Source organism: Vipera ursinii, assembly GCF_947247035.1.
Source record: "Vipera ursinii genome assembly, chromosome: 3".
In the NCBI taxonomy this organism is placed as follows: Eukaryota; Metazoa; Chordata; class Lepidosauria; order Squamata; family Viperidae; genus Vipera; species Vipera ursinii.
Window position 1 is genome coordinate 47,555,156 of NC_139516.1, and position 24,025 is coordinate 47,579,180.

At 36.4% G+C, this 24,025-nt stretch overlaps 1 protein-coding gene across 3 annotated transcripts in view; it reads right to left on the reverse strand.

Moving 5' to 3' along the window:
- Positions 1-22,422, reverse strand: part of FOXP4 (forkhead box P4) — a 183,560-nt gene extending 161,138 nt beyond the window's left edge. The window contains exons 1-2 of one of the 3 annotated variants that reach the window (XM_083359854.1): positions 16,796-16,865; positions 16,192-16,228 (exon numbers count right to left, since the gene is read on the reverse strand). The gene's annotated coding sequence lies outside the window, so the exon portion shown is untranslated. Of the gene's footprint in view, positions 1-16,191; positions 16,229-16,795; positions 16,866-21,955; positions 22,045-22,228 lie in introns of those variants that run through there. The other 2 variants (XM_083359853.1, XM_083359855.1) reach the window with 2 other exon arrangements.
- Positions 22,423-24,025: the final 1,603 nt, after the last annotated feature.

The window sequence follows — 24,025 nt, forward strand, 5'->3', positions numbered from 1 at the left end:
TATGTCCTCATGCAAGCTTTCAGCCTGGACCAGAGTTTTACCATTGTATAGAGATAATTTCTCTTCACAACCTAATTAAACAGAAAAGAGAACATATCAGAGTAAAAATTAATTTATGAGGGTATAAAATCAATGAAATAAAACCCCTTATACATATTATGTTTCTAGTGCTTCCCGCTGTTGAAACCTACCATTGACACTTGTAAACTTAGAGAAGTACCCTGTAATACTTAGGAAATTTTAGCTGAATGGAAACCCCCCAAAAACAAAGTACAGGAGATTGCCTTGCTTCTCATCTTTATATATACATATACATACACATACACATACACATACACATACACACACACACACACACACACATATATATATACACGCACATGTATGTGTGTGTAATATGTATGTATATGTATACACACACATTTACATTTGCAGCTAATCAAACAGGATTGATTGTTCATTTACAATAACCTTAATTCAATACTAAAGATGACAAAGGCAATCAGTTTTTACATATTTTATCTAACTTCCTTTACTCATAGTTTCTACAAGATACTGCCAGCACTTGGATAAGTTATTCCATGGGATATTCAGTTCAGAGCCAGCAACTGTTTTTTCTCCCTATGTCTTCACATATGGTCACATTGAGTGAAAGAGTTCATTGGCAGATTAAAATGTACTGCTCCACCACTTAGAGACAGTCAAATGCATTCATTTATTTTTAAGTCATCATCTCAAGTATTAGCTATAGCTAATGGCTTAATCACTCACAAAGAGATTCTGCTGTCTTTGTTAAGCACAGAACCAAGACACAATAGATTTCCCTTCTCCATATTTAATACAATTTTGTATATTAAACATAATTTTATACCATATATTTAGGGTTACAATTAGATGAGTGCTTGGAAAAATACCAAAGTACCAAAACACTGCCAGCCCTAAACCACTACAAAAATCTGGAATTATTTTCAGATGAGAAATGGGGAGGCATATTAATAGAACAGTGTATTCTTTGCAACATTTTCTAAATTGTATAAGGGTCTAATCACTACAAAGTGGCTGTTGTCCAATACCCTCAAATATCAGATGGGAGAAGCATCAGCAATGAACCATGCCAGGCAGCTGAAGTAACAAGCTTGCAGATGCAACTAGTGATTATGAATCCTACTACTATAGCCATAATTTCTTCAGGGGATAAGACTCAGTCTTTAATATTGCTTTGTTTTAATAGTCCTTAAATTGAGCTTCTAGTTTCTAAGCCTAAGGATGTATTTATTTTTTAACTTAGTATTTTTGAAGTAAGACATCCAGGTATCATATCTTAAATTCTAATTAGATTTTTAATTATTCTAAGCCTTACATAATGCTTACATAAACAGAAAGATGGGGTATAAATCTAATGATAAGTATTATGAAAGTAAGACTCACAGAATTTAAGAAGAGAAAGATCTACTGTACAACTACTTGTAGTTACAAAATTTAAGAAAAGGAAGATCTACTGTACAACTACTTGTAGCTACAAATCAGTTTCCCCAATTCAATTTTTTTCTTGTGTTGTGGAACAAAATAAGACTCAGAGAATTGTTCCTAAAATTCTTCAACTTTCACCCTTTATTGATAAACTGTCAAAATATACAAAGTTGTAACTTAGCAGTAAATTGATGAAATCTTCAAATATTAAAAATCTCTCCAATCTGTGTCCCTCTTTATATAACTCCAAAATAAACCAATGGACACTGCTCCAACTAGAAAAATTAAGTCTACAGCAAGAACTAGATTAAATTCTATTCTCACATTTCCTGTATCAACATATTCCTACTACTGATCAGAAGAATTCTTTCTACAAAAAGATTATCTCATATATAGCAACATATATAAATAAGGAGAGTTTTCAGAGTTGATTATATAAATTCAAGGGGAATAATACGATCCATACAGTGGTGGGATTCAAATATGTGAACAATTGGTTCTCTGTGTGGATGCCACTTCCAAAAGTCCGTTCTGGGCCTGGGCAACAAAAAATTAGCTACTAGTTCTGCTGAACTGATGTGAACTGGCTGAATCCCACCACTGGATCCTTACCTACCAGCCACTTGGTTATATATCCTTCCAGTATCAAAGGTTGCATATATCAACAACAATGGATCTGACAAGATTCTAGTCTGGTCCAGCATAATCTCTTACATTCAAGAGCTCATATATGGGTTAATGAATAAGCAAGGTGCTTGGGAAAAAAGTCACCAGGAAACTACATATCCTGTAGTCTTGGATGAAATTATTTTTCTAGCCTCATATTAATCAGATTTCAAAACTGGACTGATCAACTGGTAAAATTATCTGAATGGAAAGAACAAGCTCTGCATTTCTGATAAGACTTTCAACACCATCAGCCTTAGCATGTTTCTGGGCAGTTCATCTAGGTTACAACGTGATGGTATTACAGAAACATAATCACTGTGGCACTTGGATGATTGGTTTAAGAAAGTGGTAAAGGAAGAGTTTTGCTATGCCTCTAGGTAGCTAAACAATGGGTTTTAGAAAACATCTTGTATCTTCTTTAATGTTTAACTTTTATATAAAACCACAGGGAGAGACTACCTGAGATATGGATTGAAATATCACTAATATAGGTAAGACTCAACTCTTAACTTGCCTATCTCTGTTGTCCTCCATTTAACATGGATCAGATAACCAAAAGAGACCGATCCAAATCTATTATTCTACAAATTCCATCTAACAATAACTGGTTGCATGCAAACCAATAAACAAAATAATCACTCCAAATAAGATGGTGTACACATAATGGCTATCAAATGAGTTACATCGAATTTAGTATGGAAGAATTTGCCTCTAAAGCAGACATGTCAAACACAAGGCCCGGGGGCCGGATCCGGCCCGCAAAGTGTTTTCATGTGGCCCGCGAAGCCATCCTGGAAACAGGGAGGGAACGGCCCCCACTGCCTTGGCCCTGGCCCAGAGACCCTCCTCCTGCCAGAGACCCTCAGATCTGTCCCACTCCTGCCCAGGCACCCATAGGCACCCTTGATGCGAACAATGTAGAGCTGGCCACACCCACCCAGTAGGCCATACACACTCTAGCCACGCCCACCCAGTAGGCCACGCCCACCCTGGCCATATCCACCCGGCCCCTTGAGGGCAACCGCAATGCTGATGCGGCCCTCAATGAAATTGAGTTTGACACCCCTGCTCTAAAGTATCTTGGTTAGGAGTTCCCTTTGGATCCAGTTACAGACGTTTTTTCTCTCTCTTTAAATTGATACTATATATGTGCTCATATATGAATAAATATAATTTGGCCCTTGTCCATATTTCTTTAACTTTACATTATTGCAATACATTTTACATGGGCTAACTTAAGAATGGAACTATAAATTTAAATTAGGCCCCGAAGGATTTTATTATTTTCACGTGTCTTGATTAACAGTCATGAATACTTTGTCACTGGTTTTCAATGAACTATTTCAAAATAAAACTGGTATTATATGTTTAAAGCAATTATCTTTACCTGGGGCTATGGTATCTAGACAAATGTCTTCTCCTTTGCACTCCTATCCAAATGCCAAGGTCAGCTTCTAATATGAGATAAGTGGTTCATGGAGAAACAGAGGGAGAGTTCTTCCATATTTGTAAAAAGAAAATTCTTAATTAGCAATTTTAATATCACATGATAATAGGATATTAAAATAAACAGATGGGTAAAGAAGTGTAAACCAACAGAACCAAAGAACTCTGCTTTAATGTTAATTTATAGTTTGTTTCCTGACTTTAAGCTACAGATCTCCAATTTGCAGGTAAAGGCTCTGATTTAACGAAGGTCAGAATTTCTGTGCTGAATCTAGCATCCAAGGAAGGAACACAAAGTCAAAAACCACACCTTATGAAGTGTGGGCAACAACAACACCCACAGAATGCTTTATCAGTTCTCTCAACTCAGGTATCTCATTCCCCAACCTGCAAAGCAATGTTGGAAAACTAAGAACTTGTAACAGGATCAAAAACTATCTTGCCATGATTTTGCTGTAATGTAGTTACGGGACTAAGTATTAGTCAAGCCAATTGAAATTGCATAAATTCAAGCAATCACAACTCTGGGTATGTATCATTTATTGTTTGTCCTGAAAGACAAACTTTTAAATTGCTTTTTGCAGGTTATACTTTATAATTTCAGTCTGACTCGATTTTTCACTTAAAATCTCTGTACAAACATTTTGTTGCAGAAGATGCAGACCACAGATAATGGCAGTTCACCCATCCTACTAAGCCACAGTGTTTTTAATGACAATTTCTGTAGTCCATACAATGCAAAACATTAACACTTTATTAGTGGAACTCTGGCCACATTATTTTCTCCTCAGCTTTAAAAGAAACTGAATCAGCGACTTCAGTCATGCAAGAAACAACATGGTAAATTAGTTTATTAGTTCCCCCACAAGCTATTAAGCAAAAGCTAAACAGTTTATATCATGAAATATTACATGTATACTCGTTAGGTGTAACTAAAACTTTTTTTTCCATTTCAAAATAGTTGTAGTTCTGCAAATGCAACTGTGCCAAAGATAAAACTAGTACAAAATATACAGAGGCAGAAAAACAGCTACAACAGTTTCTGCTGAAAGCATTTCCATATTGCTTTGAAAGGCTGAAAATATTTTTTTTCTGGGTGGATTAAGACTGAAAAACAAATGGAGACAATCATTAACAAAAACAAAGATAATCATAAAATGGGCACCTTCCAGCTGTCCCTATGCATTCTTATCTCCTTAAACAGGGACTACACGAAATTGTTCTCAAGAACTCCAAAACAAAACATACATATAACATAGCACAGCCCAGTTCTAAGTTTTATTACTTTTTCTGAAGACTTTTACCACAATTTTATAGAGTAAACAAATTAGACTTGTAATTCTGAAGGATTTAGAACATACATAACCACCGGGTAAAGTAAGTATCAATGTGTACAAAAAACAGTTTCTCACATGTCTTGGGCAACACCTCCATCTCCATAACACAAAATGAATCTATCCATTTAATTTCTAACCTGCAATAAGAATGCCACATGGCAGCAAGTTAAATACGTTACATTGGCAGCTTAAAATGATGGGGCCTTCAGTTCCATTGAGAACTAAGAGGATATTCACAATCCAGTACAATACAAACTGGAAAAATGAGGTTGTTCTTCCCCTCTATGCCTGTGAATCACATCGGAATCTCTTCTCCACTGACAAGCTCTACAAGCATCAATGTGGAATTTCATTTTTCAGATTAGCATATTAGTCATTTAAAATACGTTGCAACTTACCATACCAAGCATATAATGGCAACAGATTTTACCTCAGTGAACACTATATCAATCTGGAGTTCAAAAGCGCATAGCTTCATTTTCACACTGACACAACCCATTTCATGGGGGGGGGGATAAAGCAATGGTGATATTGGGCCACAGCATGGAACTCTGTATACTGGACCACAGTATGTAAAGTCAATAGCATAGACCCAAAGGTGCTTTTTTTCAGGAGGCAACTGGACTTTCTTGTGTTTCTTTTGAAGACATTTCACTTCTCATCCAAGAAGCTTTTTCAGCTCTGACTAGATGGTGGGGAGTGGAAGTCATAGTAGTCAGAGCTGAAGAAGCTTCTTGGATGAGAAGTGAAGCATCTTTAAAAGAAACACTAGGAAGTCCAGTTGCCTCCTGAAAAAGCACCTTTGGGACAACCGTAACTAGATGATTGAGAACCTCCATAGACTTAAATTAATAGCATAGGCTACTGGTCAGCTGGATTTTTGTAATGAGTAGCTCTATGCGTATCTATGCATTATCCAACATTTGAGAGAAGAGAAATAACAACAGGTGGGTACTTTTAAGTTTATATTATTTTATATAGCAGTGAATCATACAAAATGCACATACATCTCCAGAGTTGACAACATGGGAGCACCTAAGAGGGACAAGGACAGTTCAGCATTCCATCTGTACTAAAAAATCTCACTAAAGCTCACTGTGCATGCAGTATACCTATCTACTAAACTGATAATGATATGTTAAAGAGAATTTACCTAAGTGGTTTCCCAACTTATTTTTGCAACAAAAATATACTAAAACTTTGAATATATTCTTAGACAAAAAGAAATTGTTAGGATTAAACAGAGGAAAATATCATTGCACAATTCTGAATCAAAACATTACTCTTTTCTTTTATCTCTTATGTATCAGGATTAGAAACTACAAGACTTTATTAGACCTCAGTTTCCTACTATGTATGTGCTGACAAATTAGATCTTAGTTTCTACCTTTATTTATAATCAGAAATCAAGCCACAATTCCTACTTTAACTATACAAAGAATCTGTGGTTTAACAATCCAGATTTTTTTTCCTATCGTGTAATAATAAAGAAAGAGTAAGGAAATGTTAAACATAATTCTCATTATTTAATACTCCCATGGTTAATAAAGATCATTCTCAACTGTGTGGATTTTTTTTACTTTTAATCAGAGTACTTCAAAAAATGTGGTATAAACTCAGCTAGACAAGGCAATTTATAGCAAAGCCATTGGAAGTCTTCCTGCTAGATTTTTATGAGTTATAACTAAGAACCTCCAGCCATCAGAGCCAAAAATTAAGAATGCAGAGAGTTGTGTTCAGAAATAGGGCAGGGTTTTTTCTCCAGACTCAAGTATTCATATGCTCTTCTTCACAGCACAATGCAATACAAATACAGCAGAATGCTGTAAAATATCCATGTTTAAAACTATATAATTCACTGCCAATAAAGCTAACAGAAAAGCAGTAGAAGAGAGAAGAAAACTATTCCAATCTAGATCCAGACATCAAAAATCAAGCAAGTAGTTAAGAAATGCCCATTCCTGGACAACAGTACAGAAGGACCAGTAACAAATATGACAAATTGTAGAGACGGATGCATGCAGCTCTGAGTTAACAAGATTTTGGGGTGAGGGGAATTGAAAGAGAAGTTCCCTAATCACGCAAAAATTAAGAGCACAAAAATTTCTGAGACAAATTGATTGCATTACTGTCTTACCTTACCAATCTATCAGATCCATGTGCGGTATAATGCTAATTCAATCTCTTTAGAAACTGTTGCATTGAATGCACTGTGAAGCAGAGTTAGGAGGAAAAAATCACATTACAACAATTTATAGTCAGGAAAACAAAGAGTTATAGAATGGTAAATAGCAGGATAATTTACCGCCTATATAGAGACAAAAGTCCAGCACATCAGGGAAAATAGTTTAATCTAGACTAAACAGAGGAATATTCATGTATGTAATTTAGCTACCTACAGTTTGAAATATTACAGTTCTGGGAAGGATTTTTACTATATAACCCTACGAACTTTGGAACCCAAGGTCTTTTATTGTTGCTCTAACTAAAATCAGGCTCTTGCCCAAAACATATGCATGCACATAATTGTTTGTTAAGGTTTTTAAGTATCATAAATTCGTCATCTTACCATGGTATTAGAATAGCCTGAACCGGTACTGAATAATTATTAATTAAATGTAGTTTAACAAAGTACTGCAAGAAAACCCCAAGACACCACCAGTTTACCAGTCACTCATACCCCCAACTTTTAACTGTAGCTACCAAAAACTATATATTTTTCTGCATTCCAAAAATTTTATTAGTTTATAATATACGATACAATGAAAATACAAAAGTAAATAGCAGGAAAGATAGGGAAGGGGAAAGGGAGTAGAGAAGTGAAGTCAAGGAGAGGGGGAAAAAGGCATTGACTTCTGACTTCCTTTGGTGCAGTAAAATAGAATATCAACAACAAACCTCAACTTTTTACTTTTACAAAATAATATAAACTAGCCATTTTGATAACATCAAGTCTATCTAATTGGTAAAATCCAAAATCAAAATTTGATTTTTTTTCCATCTTAAGCAAAAAGTCTAGAAGCGGTTTCCACATAACAGTAAAAGTATTCGTTTGGTTTTTTTAATCAGTACAGTCAATTTGTTCCTTCACAATTCTCCCTTCCAATTTCTTTTATGGACAAAGTTTCTCAAAGTTTTCACAGATATGTTCCCCCACCCCCACCCCAAGGAATAGCTCTACAACCCCCATGGATACAGTTAGTCCTTCAGAACAAAAATCAGGGTGGTGGTAAAAACAATAAGTTCTTGATAGACTTAGTACCTGACCTGTAAAAACATGACAAGCCTAAAAACCTCTGATATCGAAAGGGCAAAAACCTTTATTTCTGATGACACATTGTCAAGACAAATGTTGTTCACAGAAAGTCACACACGTACATACACTACAAATGATAATTAAAATAGAGAGAATAGCCATGGCATCCTCTTTTTCCATTTCTTTCCACATAGGGGTTAGATGCAAACTTGGTGATGTCATAGAATCAAAACATACACGTATCTGTATTCAGACATCCTTACATACACATAGATAATAAGTGGCTTTTCACTCTGAATATTACATTTTGCAATTTTCTCTGAAAGAAAGCAGGCACAAGGGACTTAGAATTTATATCCAAATGTAATACAAGCATGTCGAAAAGGCTTTCATCAGTTGTATTTTATTCCTGCTTTGTGATCTTTCAAAATTGATAAAAATAAGCTTCCTGTTTTCCACTGGGAAAGCTCCCCCTGAGCAGGTGCACTGTTCGCTGCTAAATGCAGATTAAAATAGAGAATCTAGAACATCTCGACTAACTCTTGTCCTCAGAATTCAATACTAGTGGTACTTTGTTTGAAAAGGAGTTGTGCAATGTAACAGATATACAGGTAGTCTTCAATTTACAATCACTCATTAAGTGAACCAAGTTACAATGGCACTAAAAAGTGATTTACAATCAGTCCTCACACTTACATGCCAACGGTCATGTGATCTTGGTCTGTTCATACATTATCTTTAGTGAAGCATGCAAACCAGCCTTTGCATTTCTTGCATCAGGTAAGGAGAGCACATTTTTCTCCTTCTGTCCTGGCCACTTTTTACAGAGGCACAATTGGGAGCTTTTTCACAAACTGCATCACTGTCTGGTTTGGTGATAGCAGTGCCTCAACTAGAAGGTCCATACAGAGAATGGTAAGGAGAGCTGAGAAATGTATAGGAAGCTCCCTTCCCCTTACTCAGGATACTGCTTGTAAGTACTATGTGCTTAGATCTCAGAGAATTGTTACAGACCCCACACATCTACTTCATGGTCTGTTTCTGTTGGTCCTCGCTGGGAGGAGGTTTCAGAACTACTAGATTCTGTAACATCTTTGTTCCTTATGCCATTCGTCTTGTAAATCTGTAGGATTCTTCTGTTTTTCCGCCATGTATATGTATACATTAGAACTAGACTGTGATGTTTCTCTGTGTCATATATGTGTGTGTATGTGGGTATATGCATAATGGGTTGTTGTTTTTTGGAGAGCTGAATGCAATGAAATTTCATCTTTAATGTATGCTGATTAGCGTACATTTAAAGTAAAGTGACAATAAAGTTTTTATTCTATTCTAACAAAATTTGGACACTTGACAACTGGCATGCATTTACCATGATTTCAGGGTCTCAAGGTCACGTGATCGCCATTTGCAACCTTCCCAGCCAGCTTCTGACAAGCAAGGTCAATGAGGGGAGCCAGTTCTGCTTAAGAACCACACGATTCAGGGATTCACTTAACAACTATGGCAAAAAGATTGCAAAATTGGCATGACTCACCTAACCACCTTGCTTGTAAGTTTGTAAGCAGAGGACTACCTGTATAAAGGTCTTCTGCAGCTTCCAAATAAACTGTATCACCAAGGCTTTAACCTCTTGTCACTGCCAAGGAAACCAACTAAATGTCAAGCTTGAAAAAAGGAGAAACTGATGGAAATATGTTTACTTTTTCTGTAAACCTGATAAAAGGAGAAAAGACTACAAGATAAACAATTATAGCTAAAAGCCAAAATTATATACGGTAATATAGGATGACTTTGCACTAGCTCTGCTCTAGATATAAATAGTGGCTTGGCTGACCATTGATAAGGTTTGCAATATCACAGGTGCAGTCATTTACCGTACAGGATAGTATTACTGCAGATTTTGAATTTATATGGCTAATGATTATTCCTTCCAGAAATAAAATCATTCCTTCCAGAAATAAAATCATTCCTTCCAGAAATAAAATCAGTTTACTCTGAGCAATTTATAACATCGTTGAAGGCACTCTGCCACTGACTTTTCTACTTAAAAAACTTACGGGACATTGACTTCTCTTGTTCATCAGAATGAGCTTTTTCTGCAGATATTCAGAGAATATAGCCCAGGAAATTTTATCTGGGTACCTAATGACTGAAGGATACTAATTCCCACATTATGGTTATTTTTACGATTTTACAGTATCTATGAACATCCAACAGTAAGTCAAAGCTGAGAGCAAGTAAAATAATCATCCTCTTTTCTAGATATGAAATGAGCTGATGGAATGCTAAAGTAATTTTCTTTTCAAAGGGATGTATATATTCTGCATAGCAAAGAAACAGAGATTGGAATTGTTTCAAAAGAATTCTGCATCAGTCATTGAAACTGGGCCTGATATTGAATTTACCAGTGACACTCTTGAGATAAATTCTCCAGGTAACTAGAGGAATACACAATGCTATTCCACAAACCATATGCCTCATACTTTTTTTAATATCTGAATCTAAGGTAACAAATCAGAATTTAATTTGGGAACAAATCCTAATCTAAACTAAATTCTGAAACGCTAGCTTAAGCTTTTCACACCTGAAACTCTGAATCCTACATTACTCTTGGCTTATTTTTAAGTGAGTCAGCTCTCTGTCAGTCTAAAAGTGCAAGGCAGGAGTAGATTTAAAAGGTATTATTTCTCAGGTTAAATTTTACTTTCTTGCATTTTTCCCCCAACTTTTCTCTGATAACAATTGTGTCTGTGCCTCAGTTTTCTTCGAGTTGAAAGCAGAAGAGAAGAATTGATCACTAAAGGCAAATCATGTATCTGCTTCCCCAGACTACAAAAAAAAATATCAATGTCACAGAAGGAAAACTTGCAAAACTCAGAAAAACACACATGGGCAAAATACATACATAATATAGAAATTCATAGCTATACCACCAAACCCACACAAATACAAAATAACAAAAGGAATAATACAAACGAACAAGATGTAAACTTTACATTTCCCAGGGGGGGAAAATTCACACCAACACTCCACCTCAAAGAAAACATAGGAAGATATACTGCACAAAAACAAAAGCAACAAGAATATCCAATGTTGTTTTTAAATGGCACAAACACATATTTTTCAAAAAGAAAATAGTCTATAAAAACCCAAGAGCCCAGACTCATATACATTTTAAAAAATCTGCACTCATAAAGAACTGCAATAAATACATACGCAAAATATATAAATCTTTCTCTCAAGCAAGCATATAGGAAAACTCCGCCATTATTATGAGGATGTTTGGGAGATCATAGTCTAATGATATTGGGAAAAGACATCAATGGAAAAAAGGCTGAGAATTGGACGAACAGCCTATGGAATGATTAAAAAGTCAAACAAGCCATGATTATTTTGCTCTTCTGCATGACTGTAGATTGTCCAGAGAACAGCAATAAAAACAAATCTTTCACCTACCATACTGCATGAATGTAGCTTCCATCTCAATTCTACATTCATTTATTGGGGAAATAATCTGCCATAGATATCAGTAAAACAAAACAAAACATACTATAATAAAAAGTTCTATGTTCAAAGATCAATGAAAATACAAATTCACAAATGTAAGTACTTCGTTTATAACATAAAAGTGAAACAATCAAGTGCAAAATAAACAGAAGGGGATATGGATCCATTTGAAATCAAGAAGGCAAACAGAGGTTGTTGGGGTTTTTTTTAATTTTTAATTGAGAGTTTGAAGAGACAGAAATTATTTATTCTGCCAAAGATAACTTGGAGGATTTACATGACATGAAGTTATGTGGGATGCTTTGAAAGTAAATACATATTTATTACCAAAGGATAATTTTATCAAAATAAACAAGAAAGTAGGTAAGAAAGCTATTTCACTGAGTAAAATCTTGCGAAGAGTTTCTGTTCGCCACAAAAAAAGAGAAGCTTTTGTCCATTAAAAATTATATGCAACATCAGAAATAAAAATAGGTGGGGGAAAAGTCATGGATGTAATTTATTAAAGAATTTTAAAATCAGAACTTTAAAAAGCAGTCCATGCTCCTCTGACCTCTTAAAAATCCCGTTATAAAACTGAACATTACAAGGTTCAAACAAGACTGTTTGCAATCACTATGTCAATTGGTCTAACTAAAAGTACAGATATGATCTAAATGTACCACTTTAAACTTTTTTCTAGGTGTTTTGCTTTGCTTTCAAGTGACTACATATTTTTGTTATTTTTCCTCATAGTTCTCCATCCTGCAGTGCCAACTTTTCCCTTCTATTTACTGAAGAAGTCAGCCAGCTTTTTTCTTTCTTTTTTTTTCCTTGAAGGAAGAGGAAAGAGTCTGTTAAGTTCTGCTCGCTAAGAAAATAACTTGGCATTATGAACTGCCATACCCCTTCTGATTAATATATCCACCCTTGTAATAAACAAAGGCAAAGAGGAAAACCAGGGCACTGTTCATTAGTGAGCAGACCCAACCTGCCAGACCCTGTAGCCAGAGTCTTAAGCCAATAGAACTGATTTTGGGGAAGGAGAAAGGGACTTGCACAATTAAATATTTATTATTGCTGTAAATATTTGGTACTGGCAACAATTTGTCTTCCACTGGCTGCCAAGGACCACTATTGAGAAACGTAAGCAACCCTTGACAAACAAATGTGAAGCAATTACAAGATACAAAGGAAAACACTTTTTAAAACAGCAGTGATGTGGTGGTAGATTTGGACACTTCCAGTAATTGTAACAAGATGGTAGGGGGGTAATACCAGATCTCTATATAACTAGTCCTCTATAAGCATATGGTATAGAATGAGGAAAAGACTAAAAATGAAAAAAAAAATTCTAATGTCAGGCTAAGTTGGGAAAGCCATACTGGATCTCAGGGCTCTTCTGAATTATTTTTATTAAACTGAAATTACTTTCAAAAACTATATTTTATGGTTAGTTGGATTAAGTTTTCCCTCCTGTTTTAATTAGAAGCAATTTATGTCAAATATTGTACCACTCTAGAGACCACACTGGAATTAGAACCAATCATTGGAATTTCTTAATGGTACTATTTCTATTGCCCTGACTAGTCAAAGGACAAGCAACTTCAGCCTAAGTTGAAATAAGATTATTTCTTAACTCCAATTGATTAAGGTTGTTAAGAAATTGATGTTCTGGTCAGATTGCAGAATAATTGCTACAAATAAATGCTAAATATTAAGTTTCACTCACTTGATATTTAGCATTATCCTTTTATAATCTATATCTTACATATAGGGACCTAAACTGCTTCCCAAATTCAGTCAATCTTTTCCCATGTAAAACATAATGCTTCATACCTTAAATCAGTTTGATACAACTGAGCTATACAAAGAGATTTGTGAGAAGCAACCTAGAACTAAGGAGAAATTTCCTGACAGTTAGAACAGTTAATCAGTGGAAAAACTTGCCTCCAGAAATTGTAAATGCTCAAACACTGGAAGTTTTTAAAAACAGATTGGACAACCATTTGTCTGAAATGGTATAGGGTTTCCTGCCAGAGCAGGGGGTTGAACTAGAAGACCTTCAAGGTCCCTTTCAACTCTGTTATTCTGTTCTGTTATTCTGTTAGACGTTACAAAGCAGGCTTCACCAATTCAGCACTTTCAGATGTATTCAGGCCAACTTTTAAGAACCTGCAATCAGCAATAATATTGGAACAGCAAATACATAAGAGGCAATCAGTCTTAGGAACAGACATACTTGAAACAAGTTTAGATCTACTAGAAGACTTAGAACTGCAATTTATCTGCAACAAATCAGGTTTTTAACTCCATTTAGCACCCGAAGGCCTTTTTTTATCTACCATAGCATGTGAAATTTAAAATGGTTTGAGGCCACTAGGAGTGGACTTCCATACATTGACTAAGAGTTCACTTTGGTTTTGGTACTGCAATAAATCCTAAATTCAGAATATACTCAGAGACACTTTTTTTAGTTTTAAGTATATATTATACCAGAATCTGGTGGATATGTCTTGACATTTCAAGCAGTTTTGCAATAAATACAATACTGGCCTACCTGGATATAAGGTACTATATTGGTATGGATGCTTATTGTATGTTAAGATGTAGAAGCTTTCCTTTCATCACATCCATAAAGGCATACTTCCTACATTAAAAAAGTTAGCTGTTCCCATGCCATGCTCACAGCTGAAATTCTGTAATTTCATTTTGTAGAACTAAAGAATCTACAGTACTATTTTCCATTTCCCCTTTTTAGTTATTTCTATATTAGAATCAGAGAAATACCTTTCCTTCACACACCCCAACAACATCAAGCTTCGTTTACTGTATCCAGGGAACTGCACATTTTACAAAAGTTCTTCTAAAAGATTTATTCCATCTTCAAGGACTTCCTTGCCATTCTGACCATAAACTAAGATTACCATTTTCTTTTAATGAAACCAGAAAATTCTAAAACCAGCAATTAAATACATGTTGGAATTAAATATACCTGGAATTTAGTCACTATTAAAGATTCACTGCTTTTAAGATAATATAAGCTTTTAAAATAGATATCTTTAAAAAGTATATAGGAAAACATACAATGTTAAAAGGGACATACAGTCTTCTATTTTTTGTAAACAAATCCCATAATTCCTTAAGCAATACAACATAAGATGTGCACATGGGATCAGATTACAGATTCATATTTGTAGTTAATTCTTCACCAAAATTAGCCCTCTTATCAGCCTCAAAAAATAGTTTTTACCATCCAACAAAGTTGCAGCTTGGCATTCAAATTTCAACCCAAGCTAAAAACAGAGTCATCATGCATGCCAAATCTCCTGCAACAATGCTTGTGAAAATCAACCCTTTATTATTCTAGCGCTGCCTGGAACTATGGAAGTAATTCAGCCACACTCTTTTTCCCCTGCCTTTTCTTTCTTAAACATGTTTGAACGGGACCATGTGGGATTGAAGCAAGGTCCTAAGTTCCTGGGTGCTCATTCTGGACTTTTAAAAAGGAATAGGCAGTGCCTATCTCCATCTGCAGAGATGGATAAATTCCCTAAAACTGCTTTGTTCACTCCTGCATGTGTGAGTCATTACACAAACAGTTTCCGTTTGAAAGGATCAAATACCGCCAGATAAATCCAGAAACATGTTCGCTCCTATCCTGCCCTCAAGGAACACACTATACACATGCTCTGTAGCCTAACACCACATATGCACATGGATCATTTTATCTTTTTAATGTACCATGCTTTATGCATTCCCCTATACACTTCGGTTCTATCTTTTTATGCAGGTAAGTAGCAGTTTCTTCTAAATTTCACCAAGCTGCTATAGCCAAGATACTGTACAGATGAAGAGTCCGCAATCTGCACATTTGAAAAATAACATTTGAGTCTCTGGGTATGCAGACTTAATCACTATGTAAATAGTGCACACTACAGTTCCCATTCTTCATAATTTGTAAGATTCTTCCTTACTACATATCTATTTCATGAACTACTCTTACTAAGTCACTTTGGAACAAATTCTTCCGTTTGCTACCCTGAATGTGCCAGCTCCCATCCTAACGTGTGTGATGTTAGATGTACAGTCATGCCAGTAAGTTAGAATAAAAAGCTTACCAAATATATCAAAAGACTGTGCCTTTTCTCCTTCTGCTCAAAACCTTAGAAGTTTGTTTCTGTAAATGCCTATAGTTTTTAAATGGATCTAAGTTTTAAGATAGTTAAAAATACAGCTAGAAGATTTGTAATAATTCCAAAAGGAAAGCAGAAATTGTCATATTTTTCCATTTTTACTGTACATTTTCTCACTGAAGGATAATAAGGAGGCTCAAAGAAAATGGGAATAAAAGGATTTGATCCTGTCTCATTCCAAAGACACAAAGGATATAAAACAAATGCAGACTATTTGGTGATAAACATATCTGTGAAGGCAATTCAGCAGAGCATGTTATGGAATACAATTTTTTTTTAAAAAAAATTAGTAATAGTGCTCACAGCACAATCCAACAATCCTACTGACCTGATGTACTTGCATTTTATCTTCAATAATCATTCTTCTATATAGAATAAACAAAATGAGAAATCAGGTTTGTGCGATGAATCACTGCTCTATGAATCTTAGTTCACCCTAAACAACTATATTTTCAAAGGCACAATTACACTTTTAAATGTTTTCTTCTTCCTTATTTTGGCTATTTAAATTGTTCCATGCATATCCTAATTTTAAGAACAGTTAAATAGATGGAAATTTAATAATAATCAGTCGTTTACGTACATAATACATGTTAAGAATTTATAAAAAAAATCAGATCAATATGTATCTACTACATTCTTGATTAAATTTCTTGAAAATCCTTTGTACATAAGATCTTCCTTTTTTAAAAAAAAAGATACATTATTTTAAATTTCATGTGCAAACTATATACCCCAGGTCTAAAACTGCTCTGTGGGAAAAACAAAGTCAAATAAGAAAAGTAACATTTCTAATTTAAAAGCAAAAGAAACACTTCAAAAGCTTTTGATTACTATGGAAAACTGTTTATAGCTAGTAAAGGATGTAGCTTTTAAGGATCAAGAATCAGAAAATATAACTAAGACAAATCAGAAAGAATGGCTAAGAATACCTGGCAAATTCGAAGCATAGCCATGAAACCTGAAATTAGCAAATTTAAAAAATTTAAAATAAACTTTTACAATAAGTTTATTTTAGAATACATATTACTCACATTTCCCAGAAGAAAGATTTTTTAGTTCTCACTTAACTTTAAATCATCATTCCTACCTATCAAACATTTGGGAGGTGTGCTATAACCTGCAGTGCAGCAATTACTCACAGAGTAAGGAGGAAATCACTCAGCCCTGGAGGCAAGTGAAGTAGCCAAGTTTGAAAGGTGGCATCCTGTTCTATCCAAGAGTACAACAATGCCGAATGGAGAATAATTAAATCAAAATGGGCAACACTGGGATTTGAAGTTGCCAATAAATAATGCTAAAAATGTTTGCTACCCAATTTAAGATACCTCAGATAAAACAATGTACTTTTGCAATCAAAAGTGACCTTCTCCATAAGGTATTAATAAAGTAACCTATTTCTACCTTAAAGTTTTATTATTAAGAGCCTGCAATGAATGTCTTGCAGAACTTCAAAATCAAGTATCTCTGTAAGATTAAGTTGCTCTCTTAAAGCACAGATGTGCAATCATAGGGAGAGAAAATGCCTTGCTTAGTAAGAAACACACGTGCTACCAGGGAAGGAAGATTTGAAGAAGCAAATTCTCTCTCTCCCTCTCCCCCCCTCCTCTTCAACTTTTTGAGGGGGGAAAAAAACCTTGCTTGCTGTGGTAGGGGTCAGGTAAAAATCTACACAATTCCTTTCTTTCTAAAGAGACTCACAGGATAATAAATAAATAACTAGCACACATGAGTAATCTATGTGTGCTCCTTTCCCACATTCAGTCTTCTGTAACATATAGGTTAAAAATTTTCCACTACCATACTTCTGAAATATAAACAAAGATTTGATTTAAACTATCACATACACACTTGCCTGGAAGCAAGCTCCATTAAACATAATGAGATTAATTTCTGAGTAAGTATGCATAGGATCGGACCATAATTCCTCTTAAAAGTAAAATACAACAACATCTCTTTTTTTCCAATCTTCTTCTCCACATATAACAGAAACATATTTTCAGCTTCTCCCCGCCACACACCCCCTTTTCCAACCCCACAGCAAGACACACACAAACATTATCAGATTCAAAAGCATCCCTTGTGCCATGAGAAAAGAAATGCTCCTAGGCTTCTTTGGGCAAAAACTTCACAACTGACTGCACATAGTTCCCGGCTTGGTTATTAGAAACGAAAAAGAGAAAGCGCCTGAAGTGTTTATTTTATTTGCTCTTTGCTTTATAGATTTTTTTTTTTTGGTCTTAAGAAATCCCTCTTTCTATACGGAAAATCTGAGTTAGGAATACACCGAAATTGTTCTCTGTTCTTGATTTTAATCTCCTCTAATAAAGGAATAATAAATGGAAATGTTAATTATTAAATCTAAATCGATATGCTTAGACCTAAACTACTCATCTAAACTATTTTCTCGTTGATATCCTTTAGTCCTAAATGCAGTCTTTCTTATTCTAATTTTAAACTGTGTGACATTAGGATAACAGGGCGCCCAGCACCTTTATGGTTTAAAAAGTTATCAGTTTGAGAAGAAAGGAATTCAATGCCTATTTTCTAGTTTTCTAACAATATTGCACAATGGAACTAAGACATCCTTATCCCTACTTTATGTCTCATATTCTGAAGTTCTATGCTCAATGAACTTTTCTTTTTTATAATGCATAAATGAATAGATTACCTAGGATTTTGATTATAATTTGCACTGCAAAGCTGTTCCCAAATTAATATGAAAGGTAAAACTGTTGGTTTTAGGAAATTATTTTTACAAACCTATTCTCTGCACATTTCAGATTTACATATAAATTATACACAGTCACACATACCAAATATTCACTCAGTTCAAAGGACTCAGTTGAACTTTGAATAACTTTCTAAGAAATCTCCAAATGAATGACTTTTAATACACTCATTCCGAAATGAGAAAAAATAATTTTCTTAATCACTTTTCTGCTTATTTGTTTGGTTTGCACAATAAGTATCTGATTCAGATTGCTTTCTGCCCAGTTTCATAGAATCTGCCTGTGGTTTTTTTTTTACTAATTCAGAATGGAAAAGATTAAATATTTTAAAATCAAATTATCTGAGGATCACTTAACTTTAGATTTTAGTTTTACTTTAAAACACAATAAAAATTAAGACTACAGTGCTTCTTCATTGTAGCATTGTCATATTTTATACCATTTAGAAGTTACTCAATGGATTTTACTTCTATATGGACCGGTATATAGTTATTAAATAAAGTTAATTTTGTATGAACTTTCTCAATAGAGTGGTTGATGCTGTTGCCAGCTAACATATGCAACTGATGAGTTCTATTGGCTGAAGTGTTAACATCATACACTATCAATTTCATACAAAATGGCCTATTAGTGGAACAACTCCCTTTCTTGTAACAGTACATCTGGATAATATTCTATATTATTTCAAGCAACATTTCTATTTCTTGTCCCCACCCCCACATTCAATATCTGAAAATATTAAAGTTCCAATCTAGAGCTAAAAAGTGGAATTATCTATAGTAGAAGACTGTCTTATAAACTTTACCTTCAAGAGACAAATGCAATTTTTGGCTGCAGTACATATTTTAAGTCATCAATGGACTCTGGAAAGAGATCTATAAATTAAGGGCTTAGAGCTAACCTGAGGGTGTCCAACACACTTCTCTTAATACTGCACTTAAAAAGAATATAATGCCTATTCCTATTTATGCAACATATTATGAATTTGAGGAAAATGTGCTTAAACAGTTTTAAACATATGAAATTCAAGAGAAAGTGTTTGTTCCAGGTGCATACTAAAAATGGAAGATGCCAACATTAATTCTTACCAAAGAAAAAAATGCACTTATTGTATTTAAACTAATCTGCCTTACAAAACTTTGTATAGGGGTGGTGTAAACATGTGTGTAGAGGAACTAGGGGAAAAAAATCTGAACTTTAGTAATATGGGCAGGAAATAGATCTTAAAACTATTTGCCCCTATTGTGGGAAAATGAATATTATAAAAATTGACTAATACATTTCACAAATCCATGCAAACTAAAATTCTTTCAATAGCTTGCTTAAAACTTCTGTTGCCCAAAGAAACATGAAAATAGGAGATACTGACTAAGGTTTTACTGGGCTAGTCAGCAAACTAAACATCCAATCTGAAGCAATTGTAGTAAAATTGTCCATTTGAGATTCAGTTTAATAATGAAATTTTGCTTTTCAAGATTTTTTTTAAATTAGGAGACATCTCAGTTGATGCTCTAAGCAATGTTATTTAAAGTGCCCCTCTGTCTGCTATTTAAGTTTTAATCAACTATGGGGTTTACATTATAGATATTTCTATCGTTTTGTTCTTCTATTCATTTATGGAAGTCACTTCTTTCTCTTTAGAAAGAATTAGAAGTAGCATACTATATTAGGGATAATCACATATCCAGTAGCTTCCCTGATACTTTTAGCCTAAACTAACATTTCTAGTCATAGGTAACATTAAAAAGAAGGAAAGCCAACAAGAAAATGCCACGCTAACTGATGGAGCTTCTTTGACAGTGTTATATTCTGCGCAATAAAAATGTATGTAAAACAAAACCTCCTTTAAAGTCACACTAAAAGGAAATGTTCTTTTTGTAACTCATTCCACTTACCCTTTCAAAAAAAGACCCATTAATTAAAAAAAAGTTATTTATAATAAAATCATTTAAATTTTATCCCAACTGAGGCATTTTGTAGCTAATGTTTTTCTACCACCCCAACTGGTTTTACAATCCCGGAGAACAAACTCAAAAGCTGGAGGATTTGTTTTGTTTTTGTTGTTTTGTTTTTGTGTTTTTGCTAGGCAAGCATTTGATCCGAGTTACTTGCCAGAAAAGTTCCTCCACAAAGTGAAGTTGAGGGTGGGGGGAGGGGAGGTGGGGGGGGGGGAAAGCGGGAATCAGCCGTCCCGATCCGAAGCTTTTCCCTCTCCCTCCCCTCCCCCACCCTGGTGTGTACTCAAGGCGGCCATAAACGCGAAAACCTTGGAGTCAACCCGTCCTGTCAATCACAATAAATTGTAATTCACAGACACACTTACCGAACTGATTGATCTGGAGAAACCCCAAAGCGGTTTTTGCAACCTCTTCTCCCCACCCCTCGCCACATTCACAAAAACAGAACAGCCAAACACACACACAGACACAGACACACACACACACACACAAGCCGCTTCTTCACTTCCCCCCCCCCCGCTACAAGCAAGATCCTCCTATCTCTGCCTCCTCTCCTCACCATCGCCGCCCCCGCCCCCGAACAAAGAGGAAGCCTTCCAGCGTGCCACTTCGTCGCCGGCCGATGCCCCATCCATCCTGGGGGCTCCGCACCCCTGAACCCGCCCCCCCCCCCGGCACGGCAAAACCCCGGCCGAAAAAGTTGCCTCCGTCAGAACCTCCCTTTGTCTCTCGCTTGCTCGCTCGCTCGCTTCGGGTCCCGGCTGCCCCGAACTTTCACGCGCTTCCTTGGCGAAAAAAATCAGCCGCCGAGAAATCCAAAGCGAAGACCCGGAGCGGCGGGGCAGCTGCCGCTTTCCAAGTGGCTTCACGCCGCCGCTTCTCTTCTTTCCTCCCCCCCCCCCGAAAAAAAACACACACCCTCCCGCGACATTCTGGAAGGGTTTTTCCTCGCTTCCTCCTGCGGACACTGCAAGGAAAGACGGGGGGGGGGGGTCCCGGGAGACGGAACCGACCAAGCAGAAATCTCAGCCTCCCCTGACACCTGTTTTCCAAAACACCGGCGGGGGGGGTGGGGTGGGGGTGGGAAAGAGAGAGAGAGAGAGAGAAAGGACAGCAGCTCGGCCCGTTGAGCAACTTTGACGGGTTTCGCCCCCCCCTCCCCCCCGGCGCACATATTCTGGGTGATTTCTCGAGACTTCAAAGCGAAAACGAGTCCTTTCGGCAAAGGGGAGAAAGAAAGGAAAAGGAAAAAAAAACAAAACAAAACAAAAAAAAAAGAGGAAGGAACTACAAAAGGTCCTTCGCCTGGATTCGAAAGTCAAGCAACCACGAAAGTTGAAGAGAAAGGGAGAGTTGTGGGGTGGGGTGGGGGGCGCTAGGGTTGCTAAGAAATCCCACCAACCTGTTTTGGGATCTTACGGCGCCCGGAATCGAGACTCAACTTTTAACACCCCCCCACACTCGGCGCATGTGGCTGCCTCTTTCTTGCCGTCTTGCCGCCGCCGCCGCCGCCGCCTCCTCCTCCAGCTTCGTCCCTTGCGGTGCAGAAATGCCCGAGATCCCCCAAAGTTAAACACCTCAGAGACAAAGAGAGGAGAGGGGGAGGGAGAGAGAGAAAGAGGCCGAGAGAGAGAGAGAAAAGAAAGCTCTTAACACAGTTCGGGCATGGTCATACTTTTCTCCTGCTCAAGCTTTGGCTGTTTTCTTCTCTCGTATCGTAGTGGGGAGGGGGGGGGGACCGCCTGTTTCTTCCTTCTTCTCTTCCGTTTTCCTCAATGGAAGTCTCAAGGGGGGGGGAAGAGTCAATCTCTACGCCTTGGGTCCCTCCTCTCTCTCTGTCCCATTCAGACGAGGAGATCAGCGTCTAATCACAGGGGTTGCGTCTGTACTGGAGATGTGACTTGAGAGCTTGGAAGGGAGGGGTGGGAGAGCGAGTTACTTCCAGTTTTACCATAATTCCTCTAAAGCAGGTGCAGCTCGTTTTTCAAGCCCACGGGTCCTGAATAGAAGAGGAAGCCACTGGCGAGGGAGAGATAAAAGAGGTGAATGAGAGGGGAAGGGACGCTATTGAAGCCAAGAGGAGTTAAGGAAACGAGGCCTCTCTTGCGATCTGTCAAGTCACTTTGGGGCCTTTTCTTTCAGTACCTGAGCGGGCTGCTATTTCTCCGTGCTGCTGAATATAGCGGAGGCGATCTGTACTTGCTCTCTTTGGCTTTTCTCCTTGCTTTGTTACTCTCTACTTATGAGTGGCCACTGTGATAAATTAATCCCTAAAAGAATGCAGATATTGAGGTTGTAGTTTGTGAAATGGCCTGCGGCGTGATTGTGTCCTAGCTGATCAATTTTAACCAAGCACTTACTTCACTGTATACAATTTATTCTGTTTAACAAACCTGCATATATAATACTGGTGCAAGTGGAAGGATTTTCTTCAGACACACAGGCGGTGCTGCATATTTGAGATCAAGTGTGTAAAATGCAAAGTTCTTACAAAGAGGACAGAATGAATAAAGGATTTTCACATGTGAAGCTTAACTCCGTCACTGCACATCTCACACCCGTAATGCCAATATCAACACTTTACAATAACTTCCTGCATTTTGTCTTCTACAAAAAGATTCAGCTGACTGCAGAAACACAGTGTGAAGCTCAGGTTTATGCTTTAGGTTGATGCATGAAAATATTCAAAACGCAAAACTGAAGTAGATAAGCAATGATTGTACCCTAAAATCAAACAATGGCTGAAAATCGTAACAAGATGAGAGTTGTATGAAAACACTGGCAATTTTTTATTTGTTCATTTTATGCACCCCTTTTAACCTCCCTAAAATTGGATACTATCTAAACTTATCTAAATGAAATTAGATTACTTTGGAGTATAAATTAGTTCACACTGTAAAAGTTCTATAGGTCTCTCCAAATTCCTTTAAAATTTTGGTCTGATTGAAATCAGGTCAATAGGTAAAAATACTGGCGACTAGTTTGTAAAAAAAATAAATATCAGGGTTATTTACCCACAACACTAAATGGATAAATACAGTATATTGCAAACAGACTGTGAATTTTCAAACTGGATTATTTTAATTTAAAATCAGATGCTTAAAAGTGCAGATAATAAATTCCCTTTAAATGATTTGCCACTATTAGATAGTCTGAGTGTGAGCATGCTAGCTTGTACTTAACAAGTGCCTTCTTCCAATTACATTTAATTATAGAAATATAAAACAGTTTTCAACATTTTGCTATTTTTTTTAGACTGAAAAAATGTAATCTGTAAGTTATAGGCATCACTTTTGCTCGCTATTTTCTTTCTGTGAGGCGTTATGAATCTGAAAGAAGCAACACTGGTAAGGATGGGAGTGTACAAAATAATCCAGTGAAAGTTGCCATAATTTCAAATGAGGGGAGCTGTCACAGGGTACCTGGGACATGTGCTGGGGTCAAAGAATGTAGCAGGACTTGCTGCAGTTAG